This window comes from Cucurbita pepo, unplaced genomic scaffold (genome assembly GCF_057944985.1).
Source record: "Cucurbita pepo subsp. pepo isolate OVF unplaced genomic scaffold, ASM5794498v1 scafford_40, whole genome shotgun sequence".
Classification (NCBI taxonomy): Eukaryota; Viridiplantae; Streptophyta; class Magnoliopsida; order Cucurbitales; family Cucurbitaceae; genus Cucurbita; species Cucurbita pepo.
Window position 1 is genome coordinate 92,076 of NW_028257945.1, and position 16,484 is coordinate 108,559.

At 33.8% G+C, this 16,484-nt stretch overlaps 1 non-coding gene across 1 annotated transcript; it reads right to left on the reverse strand.

The window, feature by feature from the left end:
* Window positions 1-9,925: 9,925 nt before the first annotated feature.
* TRNAT-AGU (transfer RNA threonine (anticodon AGU)) lies at window positions 9,926-9,999 on the reverse strand. The gene has a single exon. It is a non-coding gene; the product is annotated as a tRNA-Thr (tRNA).
* Window positions 10,000-16,484: the final 6,485 nt, after the last annotated feature.

Genomic DNA, 16,484 nt, shown 5'->3' on the forward strand with positions numbered 1-16,484 from the left:
ACTCCTTGAGTCTTTCATGGTTCGGGGTTGTAGGTTCTCACCGTCTAATCATCCCTCATGATTCCACTTAACAACAACCATGTTTATGCACTATGCGTATAAATTTAATATTTTGTGTCATGTGCTACTACCATGGAACCCTTCACAATCTTTCACGAACTTTTTCCAAACTTTGGTGCATAACATGTGCTATCCAACTAATCAATAGAGTTTATATTCTTCTTGAGACCAGAAATACATCTAAACTTCTTTAATGTCTTGATTTCTTATTGTAGTTTGTATGCTGTCGCAACCCCATATTTTACTACGGACCGTGACTTACAACAACGCACAAATGAACAAAGTGATTTAAATATGAAATAAAGAAAATCCTTAAATTCCAATAAAGTTTTTGGACGACAAACAACAAAACACATGACAGTTAGAAAATAAATTTTGAAAGTATCCAAACACAAAATAAAGACTAGATTGACGCCTTGGGACAACCCGTTCCTCTGTGACAATCCCCGTCTCCATCACGCCCGCCCTTGATCGACGCCTCGTGCTCCTGAAAAAGGAAAATATAGCAAGGATGAGTATAAAAATTATACTCAGTAAGACACCTACTTGTAGGCTCTCTTTGAATCTTAATTGAACAGGGTCGGCCGGTCCGGTTCGGCTCGGCTCGGCTCGCGTTTGCGGTTTGGCTCGGCTTTGCAAGTGACATGTGTTGTCGCCTCGCTGGAGCTGCGTTGCTTCAGCCGATGGTCCACGCGTGTCCGGCGCCTGTCACGCCACCGTTCGCCACTCGCCGACCGACCTCTGTTTTTTTTTTCTTTTTCTTCTCTGTCCTCTGAAATCCGTAACACAGTCCCCTTTTCCGATTTTCATATCTTTCAATCTGTAGATCGGATCAATATGATTTCTTAGGCAAAATTCTAGATCATGTTACAGGGTACATCCTAGTATTTTTTTGTAATTTTTTCTTGACTACCGGATGAGTTAAGAGCGTCGAAAGTTCACTCACCGTTCTCAGACGATTCTCGGATCTCCGCCTTCGGGTTGAGGTCTTGGCCAAACTTCTTCACTGATCGTGCATAGAGTTGTTCCTAGGTGAATATTTCAGCATTTTAGGACTCGATTCACATAGGAAAAGCTCAGATCTGAGAAATGTCGTTCATAACCTTACCTCGCGAAATGTTCTTGGGTCTTGACGGAGCGTCGGCCTCACTAACCTCTCAATCCTTGTACAAGTCTCTTCCGAAGGTGGATTCCGACGGTGGTCCGTTAAACTTCACGGCTGACTCCTCTCAAATTTCTCTCTAACTCTTTTTTTCTTTTACAGGGGGTGTGACGGGGTTCTCCTTGGACCCCTATTAGGGCTGGAGGGGAAAAATGACATTTTTGCCCCTCAGTTGACTTAGCCCCCCCCCCCCCCCCCCCCTTTTTTTTCTTTGTGTTACAAACTCTCCCCTCCTTAGAAACTTTCGTCCCCGAAAGTAGCTATCTCTTGGAAGAGTTCGGGATAAGCTTTCCTCACAACCTCTTCTCGTTCCCAAGTTGCCTCTTCCTCACGACAGTTACCCCATGAGACCTTTACCAAGGGAATATCTTTGTTGCGCAACCGCCTAGTGTCTCAAGCAAAAATTCTGCTAGGCTCTCCTCGTAAAACAGATCTTCCTTTAGGGGAAGCATCTCATGCTCGATTACATGAGTATGGTCTGGAGTGTACTTTTGCAGCATGGATACGTGAAACACATTGTGCACGACGGCAAGGTTCGGTGGCAGGGCAATTCTGTAACTAGCTTGCAGCCTTTTTTTCTTTTGTACAAAAGATCATAGTCGATTGTACCTTTGACATATCTCAAGATCCGTCGAGCTGCATCCAAATGAGGCTTCTTTGGACTTTGCATGTACCGACTCATAACCCCAACTGCAGAAGAAATATCAGGCCGAGTTAAAGTTAGATGCACTCTACATAGAACACCATTTTAACTGTTGTTTATCTTATAAATAGAACACCATCACCATTGTTATCCAACAAGACACCATTTGAAGCACAATACAAAGAACCACATACATTTCACCATCTTAAAGTTTTTGGCTGTAAGTGTTATGCAACTGTAGTACACACCCTAAGCAAAAATTTGAACCTCGGGCAATTCCTTGTGTTTTTGTAGGATATCCTTGTGGTCACAAAGGTTACAAGTTGTGTGACATGCAATCTAAGATTTTTTTTTATCAGTCGTGATGTTCAATTTTGTGACGATGATTTTCCTTTTTCATCAGCTTCACAAACTTTGACGTTAGCTCCTTCAACTCCCATTTTACCACTTCATGATTCATCCTACTCAAACATCCATTCTAGTCCTCCCCCACCTTCTATTCCTTCACCTACTACCTTGTTGTCTCCTCCGCCTTCTATTCCTTCTCCAGATACACCCACTAATTCTAATCTTATCCCACCTGATACATCAGTTCCACTCTGACGTTCTACTCGTACAAAACAGCCTCCAGCTTGTTATAATGATAATGAGATGTCTTCTGGAGCCAATCATTTAACCTCTAGCTCAAGTCTGAACACTGGCACCAGGTATCCCTTTCATGATTACTTTTCATTCTCTCGTTTTTCTCCTACTCAACGTGGTTTTCTAGCTCTTATTACAGCCCAGACAGAACCTAAAACCTATGATGAGGCAGTTGGCGACCCATTATGGCAGCAGGCTATGAATGATGAAATTGAAGCCTTGGAACGTAATCATACTCGGTCTCAAAGAAATTCAACATCTCAAGACTAGTTTACTCGAGAAATTCCTTATCAAAGATTTAGGGAATTTGAAATATTTTCTAGGCATTGAATTTTCTAGGTCTAGAAAAGAAATTTTTATCTCCCAAATGAAGTATGCTCTAGACATTTTTCAAGACACAGGTCTAACAGGAGCACGTCCAGAAAGATTTCCTATGGACCAAAATCTGAAACTTTCTTTAACAAAAGGGGAGAAGTTGAATGATCCAAGTAAATACAAACGGTTGATTGGCAGATTAACATATTTATCAGTTGCTAGGCCTGACATAGTGTATTCAGTTCGTATGCTTAGTCAATTTATGCATGAACCAAGAAAACCACATTGGGAGGTAGCTCTTCGAGTTCTGAGATACATCAAAGGTACTCCTAGTCAAGAACTTGTACTACCATCTGAAAACAACTTAAGATTACAAGCATATTGTGATTCAGACTGGGGCGGTTGTCGAACTTCCAGATGATCAATTTTTTGGTTCTGCATTTTCCTTGGAAATTCAATTATTCATTGGAAGTCTAAAAAACAAATCAATGTGTCCAGATCATCAGCAGAAGCTAAGTATCATCAAACCATGTTATTCATGAAAGTACGAAACACATAGAAATAGATTGTCATATAGTTCGAGAAAAATTACAAGCTGTAATCATCAAACCATGTTATGTTTCGACTAAAATGCAATTAGTAGATATTTTCACTAAAACATTGGGAAGACGTTAGTTCGAATTTTTGAAAGACAAGTTCGGTGTGATTGACAGACACTCTCCAACTTGAGGGGGAGTATTAAGATATAATATTAGGAGAATATATTATAATAATTATTGTTGGAATATATCTTATACATTCTTAATTAATATTTTTTTTACTTTATGATTTGATTAGTAGTATATTTTATTTGACTCTCAAGATTTAGTTAGTTAATATTTTCCCTTAATTTTAGGTATTCGTCGGTAGCTTGTATCCTATTTAAACATTGTGAATATTAATAAAGATTGCACTTTCGATCCCAATTCTATTTCTCATTCTTAACATAACTCCAAGTCAGAAATAGAACGGGCCTAAGTACTTACAAAAGAAACAAGAACAAGAAAAGAAAGAGTGTGGTGTCCTAGCATATCAAGGACACGATAAAGAGCCTACAAGTAGGCTACTTGCTGAGTCTTGTACTCCTTCCTTATTTTGCATTTTTTTTTTCAGGTAATAAGGAGCTAGTCGAGGTTGGGAGCGGACTCCGAAGCAGGTGTCATAGACAAGCCTCACACGTCATCTTCAGCCCATTTGTTTTGAAATATTTTGTGTTCGTTCCTTATTCGGTGTTTTAACTATTATGTTGTGTTTTAATTACTCATGTATGAACACTGTTTTGTTTTACGTAATGTTATGTTTTAAATACTGTTTGTTTTATTTCGTGAAAGTTTACTCACCTTTTTGGAGTATCGAGTCAGACCGGTCCTTACATATGATGACCAGATAAAAGCCTCGTTGGGCTAGGTCATGAAACACTATGAAAATTAGTCTAGGTGAAGGACCCGAACGACCATAACATAAAATTAATTTTCATATTATAGTTTTATTTTTTTAATTAAAAATTTTAGAGAGAAATAACAGTTTGAATCATATATTTTTTTATTTAAAAAATAACAGTTATCAATCACGGTTCTATTTTTATTATAAACTATTTAACGACGGTAAAAAAAATAAAAAAAATAAAAGAATTAATTAATAATAACTAATCCCTTCCCTCTCCCAATAACTACCACTCTAAAATACTCAACTAACTTCTTCTCACAAAACCATATGTTACAAAAAAGAAAAGAAAGAATTAGAAATACAAACAAATGGGTTAGTTTATTTATTTTTGGGTTATTACCATCAACTGTTATCTTCCATTACACTCTTTTTCAACTATAAAGAGTGAAACAAATCATGCACAAACAAATGTGTTCATACCCATCTCTTTTTCTCTCCCATTTCAACCACATGAGTTTATTTTCAACACTTGCACTTTCTCTCTTAATTTCATTATTCTTTGCTAACCAAGTGACTACCATCGAAGGATCATTCCTCCAAAACCCAAAGATTATGGTCAAGATAACAAATGCTCTAAAATCTAAAAATCAGCTCGCTGTTCACTGCAAATCAAGCAATGATGACTTGGGAGTCCACATGCTGACTCCTTTGGCCAGCTACGATTTCAGTTTTCGTCCAAATTTATGGGGCACAACATTGTTTTACTGTTCCTTCCAATGGCCTAGCTCGTTTCATTACTTCAATGTCTACATAGATAAGAGAGATAAAGATAATTGTGAAAGTATTCTATGTTCGTGGCATATGAGTGAGGAAAATGTCTGTATGTTCAACTATAAAACCGATAATTATGATATTTGCTACAACTGGTCAGGCAAAAAATTCATGTATCCATAAATTTGAAAATTTGATTTTAATATTTAAATAAATAAATATTTTTGATATGGTGTTTATCTGGGATTATTATTATTATTATTATTTTTTTTTAAGCTTGACATGATTAGTACGAGTGAAATATAAACGATGTTAATTACCTATCGACATAAATTATAATATAAACATTTGTTAACTTATTTTGGTCACGATTGATAATCAAAACTACTATATCAGATGGGACATTGCATTAGAAGGATTTTGAGGTAGGGTAAAGGTGAGGTAGAGCCTTAGGCTTGGCCTAGAGTAGAGGCAAGTCGGTTAGAGTTGTTACATGTATGATTGAACAAAGTTTAGTTTCTATATAAGTCATGTTCGGTTAGTGACCAACCTTGTCTAAGGTCTAATGTACCCATAAAGTCAGGCAAAAAAAAATATTTTCCATGAGTGTGACAAAATCGTGACGTTGTATGGTTGAAAATGTACGACTGTGACAATATTTGAAAATGCTAACACAATGTACAGGGAGGTCCATCGAATCAAGTTCACAACCAATTGTTATTATAAGACAGTCACGGGGTAGTAGTCCCATTTATTTAAGTTCCCAACTTTGGGAGAAATTAATAGAAAATGTTGGGTTTATATAAGGAAATGATAAAACAAATATATGATACAAAAGGCACTTTACATCATGTCATAAGGTAATAATACATACATTTTCCTTGAGAAATGACATATTAGAGGAGGGAAATACGGACTTACCCTAAGAAGGCATTTCGCAACTCGATCGTAGACGGTAAAATAACAATTTAAAGGGTCATTATTTTTTTAAACAAATTGAGAACGAGGAGTTTCCAAAATTTCTAAACCATTTTGGATTATAAAGAACAATAAACGGGGTTTGTCAAATAGTTATCAAATTGTTGTGTCATTTAATGAAAGAAAGTAAGAACTATTTCAAATGAACCCTATGTAGCTGATCTGGATCTCTTCGTGGTGGTTTGGTTTAAGGTTTTGTTTACGATGCTTATGAATGAAATAATTATGTTTGGTGTAGTATGGAAAATGTTATAAGAAAGAGAGGACCAATTCATCTTAGGATCATGTATTCATGATACGTAGATGTACGTCATAGAGACTAGTAAAGAGTTAACCAATTCATCTTGGGATCATGTATAAAACTGTGATTGATAAATACGATTTGGGGAGCCAAGTGATGAGATATGATGTAACGCCCCAAAAAAATAAAGGAAATTAGCTCCAAAAATAACAAGCGCCCCATGTAAGATCCAAAGGATTCAAGAACTTGAAATTAAGAGGATCAAGCAAGTATGCTCTAGACATTTTTCAAAGAAATTCAACATCTCAAGACTTGTTTACTCTAGAAATTCCTTATCAGAGATTTAGGGAATTTGTAATATATTATAGGCATTGAATTTTCTAGGTCTAGAAAAGAAATTTTTATCTCTCAAAGGAAGTATGCTCTACACATTTTTCAAGACACAGGTCTTACAGGAGCACATCCAGAAAGATTTCCTATGGAGCATAATCTGAAACTTTTTTTAACAGAAGGGGAGAAGTTGAATGATCCAAGTAAATACAGATGGTTGATTGACAGATTAATATATTTATCCGTTACTAGGCCTGACATAGTGTATTCAGTTCGTGTGCTTAGTCAATTTATGCATGAACCAAGAAAACCACATTGGGAGGCAACTCTTCGAGTTCTGAGATACATCAAAGGTATTCCTGGTCAAGGACTTGTACTACCATCTGAAAACAACTTAAGATTACAAGCATATTGCGATTCAGACTGGGGCGGTTGTTGAACTTCCAGACCATTAATTTCTAGGTTCTGCATTTTCCTTGGAAATTCAATTATTCCTTGGAAGTCTAAAAAGCAAACCAATGTGTCCAGATCATCAGCAGAAGCCGAGTGTCGAGCTGTGGCAAATACTTGTTTAGAGTTAGCTTGGTTAAGATACATTCTTCAAGACTTGAAAGTTCCACTGTCCGAACCAGCATTATTGTATTGTGATAATCAAGCATCATTACAGATAGCAGCCAATCCAGTTTTTCATAAATGTACGAAACACATAGAAATAGATTGTCATATAGTTCGAGAAAAATTACAAGCTAGAATCATCAAACCATGGTCGAGAAAAAACTTCAACTTATAAGAGATTTGGGAACTGCGACAACAATAGTATCCCACAAATCAGGTAAAGAGTACATCAAAATCAGTTCTTTAATTTCTATCTTCAAAAATTAATTTTCATTGAATTTAGTTGACTTAAACTCATATTGAATTCATTATATGATCCACAACTGGAACTACCTTTAGACATTTATAGATTGAAAAATCTCCTCATCAAATACACCTTGTTCATACCCAACGGTTTTTCGTACCTATTCAATAGCGCCTTCAATAGAACTTACGTTGTCTTCTCCTTGATAATGTTAAACGCCACATTTTTGGACAGTGTCAACCAAATTAACCCTAAGGCCTGCCGATCCTTGAGCTTTCACTGCTCTGTGGTTATGATATTTTGTTTCACCCCTATAGGGATTCATGAAGATCTTTTTGGTACAGAAAATCTTCCATCTGCATCTTCTAGAAACCAACTCGGATTGATCAAACTTCTCAATTCTAATCTTTGAGCTTCATCTTCACAGATGTTATAACCAAGATCAAATTTGAGTCATATATAATTATGGGTCTGTCATGTTTTCATTCTGCGTCTGTCATGTTTTCAGGCATCTCCTCTACGAGAGAAGCAGGAAGGTCTTGCATGGCTAGCAAATCAGTAACTTCGCCTTGCCAAAAACAAAAATTATTGATTCCATCAAAATTTTCTACTTCAAGATTAGAACTCAAAATTCTCGATTCACGTTCTGATTTAATATCAGAAGACTCTGCCATTTGTAACAAGTAATTTGGATGAAAGTAGAAAAACACAATTCTTGAAAATTGATTTTCAAGAAGATAAGCACGATTGTGAGCAGGTTTCATGGTTGATGGGGGTCAAAACTTTTAGAATTCCCGAAATACGACAACCACGCTTTTATTCCACTTGTTGTGTGCCGAAATGCTCCACAAAAATATGATACCAATTGTTGTACCAATAGTGGAAGCAAGATCGAAAATGGCTTTAATCTTATATTATAATAAAGTTAATTGTGGCTTTTGTTGGGGTTCAAGTTGTTACAAGAATTCAACATATAAACAGGTACCTACGACATATAACGTTCATGTTGTAAATGGACATTTGGGGAACGACCCTCTTTTGTTGACGGAAAGAAATATTCTCTATACTATTTAATGTACTAGCTCACAATCATGGAGAATACGTACTAAATGGCAATAATGCTCTAAACGGGTGCTCTAACCAACTGAGCTACTAGAGCTACTTGAAACAAAAAACATAACAATTCTTAAATCACCAAACGAATAAACACCCAAGCTAGTGTATCATAAAATACAAACCAAAAGACATATTTATATGAATGAGAAAAATAAGCAAAATACTAATTTGTCTTTATAATGTAAACCCAAATCAAATAAAATTGTATTACGAAATAGATATGTTATGAAACTCTTGAAATTCGATCTAATATTACTGTTGAAGAACAAGATGTTTAGATCTAAATTATCCAAGAAACCACAAAACGATAAGCAATCAATCCAAGAGAAAGTTTTTGAACCGATTACCTCAATTATCAAGATAAAGAGTAAAAAGAAAAGAAAAAAAACTCATTTATAAACTCATGATTCGAATCGCTTCACAGAATAACTCGGTCAAGACTACTTGCATAACTCTAGCACGTAAATCTAAACACAAGAAATGCAAAAGAACAAGTTCATGGGTAAAGAAGCATACTATTCAACTTTCATTCTAATATCCAAAATCTTTGTACCATAATAATAACATAAATGACTATTTATAACCTTGAAAATAAACCTTTAAAGTAATATATAGTCTATTGAAATGTTGTAAATGTCTTGTCCATCAATACCATAACGACCCTTAATTAATTTTAACTTAAAATTTTAATATAATATTCTAAAGTGAAAAAAATACTATAAAACATCTCTAAATTCAAACACGTAACCTACAATCTTATTATCCACCAAGAAGTTTTTGTGGCATAATTAAGACACATTATTCGTTCATTCTCCCATTCTTCAAGAGGATTCGTCATCGAATTCAATTGATTTCCTTGTAATGCAAACTTAAAATTATTTTCATTCCGTGGTTTTAATCTTGTCGAGGTCTTCCCTTTTATCTTTAGGTCATGCATGGATGTAAAAGTGAAATGGGAGTGCAGCTTCCTGTGCAGCCCATTGGTCTTATATTTTTCCATGAGTTTGATATTGGCACGAGTTGAAATTAATTATTCAAACTTGCTTTATAATAAGCATTTTAATTTTCTGCAAGAATTCAATTGAAATGGTAGATACACTTAGTTTGAGTGCTCCCCTTGGAAAGAAAATTCTTTTACTTCCAAGTTTCTGTATATGTACCTTTTGTATACAAAACATTGTTCTCCTAAAAAACTAGAATCATCTTTCTTTTTAATCTCTCTACCCACGTCAAATCTTCACTTTTTGTCTCTAATGGCCATTGATCAACATATATGTACCTTTTGTATACTGTGTTTGTTGGCCTACCTAACCAGACCTAAACAACTAATTGCCCACAATTGTGGGGAGCAAGGTCTATTGGAAACATACTAGAGGGCAATAATACTCTTGTTGAGAGTTGAACTCAAGACCTCCCGCTTACTAAACGGGTGCTCTAACCAACTGAGCTACAAGAGCTACTTGAAACTAAAAACATATTAATTCATGAATCGCCAAAACTAATAAACACCCAAGCAACTAGGGAAGAGAACAGAAAAGACTACTACAATACACTGTACATAGAATTGTATCATAAAATACAAACCAAAGAGACATATTTATAGGAATGAGAAAAATAAGCAAAATACTAATTTGTCTTTATAATGTAAACCCAAATCAAATAAAATTGTATTATAAAATAGATATGTTGTGAAACTCTTGGAATTCAATCTAATATTATCCAAGAAACCCCAAAACGATAAGGATAAAGAGAAAAGAAAAAACTCGTTTATAAACTCATGATCCACCAAGAAGTTTTTGTGGCATAATTAAGACACCTTATTTCATTCATTCTCCCCTCTATCATCATTTGAAATACATATTATGTATCTTACCTAGAACCTAAAGCTTTGGTAAAATTTTAGAATTCAGTCTAACAACATTGAATTTATTTATGCTCTTGTTGAGAGTTGAACTCAAGATCTCTCGCTTACGAAACAAGTGCTCTAACTAACTGAGTTACGAGTGCCACTTGAAAAAAATACGTATCGAAGACTAAAACGACAACCAAACAAATACTCGAACACTAAATCTTAGGTTTTTTATTCCATGTTAACTTTATGAAAGGGAAAAAGAAAAACGACTAGGATAGACATTGTATGTAAAATTGTATTATGAAATACATACCTAAGAGACCTATTTTGTTACACCCCGAATTTTGAGGCATCGAAAGATTGAGAGTGACTCAAATACACTATGCAATGCATGAAAATGAAAGAACAACTAATAGAAAAAACAGTTACAAAAAAAATTGTGCGAGTTTAAAACTTTACAAGCAATGTGATAAACTCGAAGCGAGAATCAAAATGTATATTTACATATGCCTAGTTCATGTAACGAATGAACAAGATTGGGGGAACATTGAAGAGTTCGTTCCCTTCCATTGGTATAGAGCCTGTTGATTTTTATTTTGAATTAAAAGTAGTATAGTGGGTAATTGATTTCTCATATATAAGATATATGTAATATTGTTTTGTAAAACCACTCTCACTTTATAATGTCGTTTACTGTTGAGACTGATTTTCTTTTCATTCGATAAGCTAGGTAACTCAGTTTTAATCCTGAGCTAACCATAAACTCCTGTTTATTCGGAATTATCCTTAGATTTGCATGGGTGAGAGTGGCTCTAGTTCGCCGACTCAATAGGCCTCCCATTTCAGGGGTAAGACTGGGTGAATGGCTAAGGACGAGGGGTGCAAGATGGAATTCACTCCTACCAACTTTCAGGGATAGAAGAGAGGTAGTTCCCTTAAGCACTAACTCCAGGTATTGAACAAGGGGCCCCACCCTCTCATTGGCCTGAGAGGGATTTGGTTTACTTGTTGGACCACAAACCAATTGTTCATTAGAGGATCAGTGAGACATAAGGAACAAGAAGTAACTTTAGGGGTAAAACGGTAAATTGACCCAGCTCTAGTTATGAACAACCTGTGAAGGATCGACTTACTAATCATGGTTATATCAAATGGACAGAAATATATCTATAGTGAGGGGAGTGCAACTACTAGTCTATAGTGGAGTGTCCTAGTAGTTAACGAGTGTTGGTTAACATGGTTAATGAGTTTAACCGGTTAATCTTGGATCGTTGGAGCCCATGATCTATAGGTCCATTAGGTCCCTCTGCTAGCTCATATCGGACTAAACCATAGAACAGTGTGACGAGTGAGTTCGAAGTGTTCGAATTCAAATTAGGGAATATACGCTACATATATACGATATATTTAACCGCATTTTTGTTTTATTTAGGAATTAAACAAAAAGAGAGAATCTGAGATATTTAAATAAGATTTAAATATCTTAATCAAATTATGTGTCGGAATTGATTGGGATTGGCATTTGAATTAATATTAAATATTAATTAAATAGTTTAATTAATCATTTAAGGTTACTTTAATTTGAAATTAATTATTCAAATTAATTGTTGAATTAAAATGAAGAAATGTAAAATGTTGACTTCATTTAATGGAAAAATCCATGTTAGTGGAATTTTGAGGTGTCAAAATTTGGTTTAACCAGACTTGCATGCTTCCCAAATAACCCCACACGTTTGAGTGGAATTTTGAGTGTCAAAATTTGGTTAACTCAAACATGCATGCTTGCCACATAATCCCAAACATTTGAGTGGAATTTTGAGTGTCAAAATTTGGTGATCTCAAATTTGGATGAACATGCAAACATGACTCTTTAAATAGAGTGATCATGGTACATGGAAGGTCTTCTTCTTCTTGGTGAAAAACCTTGAGAAAAACCTCTCACAAACACTCTCTTCATATATACAAAATCCCTCCCAAGTTTAGTCACGCACCGGATTCCACAATCCCGTTCTAAGGCCGTAGGATAGTGGAGAAGACACTAGTGGTGGTTCAAAACCTGTTCGTGAGGAAAAAGGAATTTGAACTACAAAAGGTTAGTATTCAAACTCATTAAGTTTTAATACTCATGAACATGGTAGTTATTTACTATAATTTATGTTCTAAAAGTGCCTAAGATCCAAATTGCTTCTGCATGTGTTATATTAACACCATCAATCGACAAAATCTCGAACCCTAATTTTATTAGATTTGGAATTGGTTACCATAGGAAAGATCTTAAAATCTAGTTTTATTAAATTTTGAATTGTTCCAAACATAAAAGATCTTGAACATCAAGATATGTCTTCCATCTAAATTATTGTAATTTAATTCATTTTCAATTTCTAGGATATGCCAGATATACCGGTCAATTTTGATTTTTTTTTTAAATTTAATTATGCATATGTTCTATGTTTTAAATTGATTGAATAAATGCATCTGTATGTCATTTAGTTTAAAATCCCATTATAGGTTAAGCATAATCATGCATTTTAATTGTTTTTTTAAATATAAATATTATATTTGAAATTTTTTTATTAGGTTGTTTTCTTATAGAAATAAGATGATTTCTTAATTAGGATGTATTTTCTTTATGCATTCTAGTATAATTGTTATGCTTGGAAATTAAATTAGGATATTTATTTCTTAAATTGAATGCATGATATTTACCTAATATGATTATGATTTGTTCTAATATGATTAGAATTTTGAGTAATCTATTAAATTTAATTTTAAAGGGTTTAAAATGCTAGATTTTTAAGATTATTCCCGAAGGGAATTAGTTTTCAATAGGATCCTAAAGACAGTTTAATTCATTCATTAATCTTGTAATTAATAGTTAATTAAAGAGGAATGAATTTTAAATAAAAAATTGACTACAAGGGAACTCTGTCTAAGGAAGGTTCTGACTAGGCTAAGGTATTTAAGCTGACAGAAATGGAACACCTATACCTCGGAACCGACTTGGGAGTTGAATTAGTCAAATTTTATTTAATTTCATTAAGCAAGCTCACGATGTGATTAGTTTTTTTTAATAGTTTAAAAACTTGGCAATTCACATTAAAAGCAATCCAACCAACATAAGGGTTATGAAAGGGTAGATTGGAAACTTAGATAAATGAGATTAGTCTAATTTTTCTGAGTAATAGAAAACCCTATTTCAAAATACTTAGGTGGAGAAGGACATCTGTCAATATAAAGATATTAAGGACACATGTCAGGATATCCTACCTTCTCTATTATTGATTGACACCGTGAGATTCATGCGGGACCTCGTGGCAGCTTTTGAACCATCCCCCCACCGAAGGTGTTTGCATGAGTGAATATCAAGGTGAATCTTGAGAAAGTATTTATAGTAAATGAGAGAAGGAAATGTGTCAACATATCCTATGGTCTCCATCATTGGTTCATAACGTGAGATCCATGCGGGGCCTCATGGCGGCTTTTGGACCGTCCCCATGCGGAAGGTGTTTGCATGGGTCAATATCATGGTGAACTCTTGAGAAGGATAAGATAGTAATTATATTTCCAATACTTGACCTACCCTACGGTGGCACTTGTTGGTATAAAATTACAAGATCTAAAATGATGGGTTACATTTACGAATAGATCATTAAGGTTGTTAATGATGTTCTTGACCGAACTAATGGTAATTAAATATTATAGGAATAAGAGTTATTCTGATATAATGTTTGGTTGAGATTGTCTCAGTTTAGTGAAGGAACACTTGACCTACCCTACGGCTGCACTTGTTCTAAATCACTAAAGTACCATAGCATTAGAAATTGTTTATAGGGTTCATTTTATAAAATTGTTTGTTCTCATGCTCAAATTGAATGGATAGTTGATTGTTTGTAATTAAATAATATTTTATATATTTCAAATATAATGTTCAACATCTCCATTGTTTAATTTTCACTACTGATAAGTCATATTGAGAAAATTTTAATACTTGAAAAAATAATATTAGCACTATGATGAAAAAATAATATTGAAAAAATTATTTTGCAATGTTCTCAAGACCTATTGTCAATGTGAATCGAATTATTCAAAGAGCACATGATTGATGAATCAAAGGTGATGAGAAAGCTTTGTTCATATCTTCTAGTTGATAGGTTGGATGTCATGACTAAAAGATAAGAAAATGACAAAAAACATATGAGATGTTTAAGTCCATAGAAGCTAAATTTAGATAATTATTTAAATGATCTCCAAATTAAGTATTATAAAATTTAAGAAAAATTTTATGACCAAAGCTATTGATAGGAAATAGTTCCTAGCTTATAGTGAAAGAAATTTTCCAAATTACTCTATGGAAAAAAAACTAAATGATTTACTAGATTTTTTGTGGAGACTAGATGACACCCCTTATAGCTGATATAAGATCTACTACCAAGATTTGTTTTTCATTATACTTGATATGTAATTCTTGAAAAATACTTGATGATGTAGATGTCAGAATTTAGTGCAAACTTCTTTCTAGTTTGAATTAGTTATGGAATATATCTAATCATTTAATATTTGAAGAATATATTAGTTAGGGAATATATATTAGATATTTTAAATTTGAATAGTAGTATATTTTATTTTATTCACTAGATTTAGTTAGTTTATATTTTCCTTCTTGGTGGTAGGTATTAGGGTTTAGGGTTTAAGGTTTAGTTGATAGTACGAGAAGGACATCTGTCAATAGTACGAGAACATTGTGTACTAAAATTAGTTGATAGAAGGTGGAATTTATTTCCAACTCTCAACATAATACAATTTTGTAAAATTGTGATGTAAGAGGAGAAAACAATACTATATTAGATATAGTCACGTATTAAAAAAAAAATTATACAGTATTATTGAACTCTTGTTACGATATGCAACCGAGATTGCATAGTGAACATGATTGCCTTCAAAATTGTCTATGAGACAATTTTTGGAATTATGGAAATGTAGTAAACTTAGTGTACAACACTTCAATAATTGTAATCAAGCATATATGCAAAGACAAATATGTTCAAAATTATGCCTAAGTGTAGGCTACTCCTAAAGAGAAACAAAATAGTATTTTATTTAATGCTAAATAGAAAAACATATTGGTATGACAAATGTAATTTTCTAAAGAAGTTCATAGAAGGACATACACTTATAATAAGGTGAGATATGTTAGACGAACACGACTCTCCACAATGGTATGATATTGTCCACTTTGAACATAAGCTCTCATGGCTTTGCTTTGGGCTTCCCCAAAAGGCCTCATAGCAATGGAGTTAGTATTCCTCACTTATAAACCCATGATCATTCCCTAAATTAGTGGACGTGGGACTTCCATCATAGTCCCATCATCCAACAAGATAGTGTTAATTAAATAGTTCCAAGTGGAGACCTTAATAGTTAACCAAAGTTGTTAACAATTTAATTTCGCTTGAGAGTCAAGTGGATCCTAGTCATTAATTCGATAAGTCTCATCGTAGTGGGGGAATTATGAGATGATTCAATCCTACTAAAATTCAAATTGTCATGTTAGATGACCAATTTAAGGACTTATTACCCTCAAAATAGTTATGAGGGATGATGACGAAGGATAAATATTTTAAAGTCATAAAATCCAGAGATTTGTAGATATTCTTGATGTGGTTAAACTCATACGATATGAATTGACCTACAAAAGGAAAATTATGTATAGATAAGAAGATATAGATCTTCAAAACAGGACTCATGACAAAGAGTTGAACTTAGTGGGAGAAAGTAGCTAGAAGTAGACTTTCTCTCCTATTGTAATTCTAGAGTCGATTATTATTCTATAATTCATTTTTGTATATATAAGATATGTTAAATAAATATTTAGAATTCTTTTTGTGAAAAGAAATCTAAGAGGATACATCTGCACATATTATTATATGGATTTATTATTAAAATTCAAAAGCAAAATATTTGCTAAAGGAGTAAAAGTTGATTTATGAAATGAATTTAACCTATAGATTTTTGAATTGAAGGTTTGATAACCTTTAATTTTAAATAAATTGTAATGAGCTTGTGAAAACAAGAAAATTACTAATTGATGAG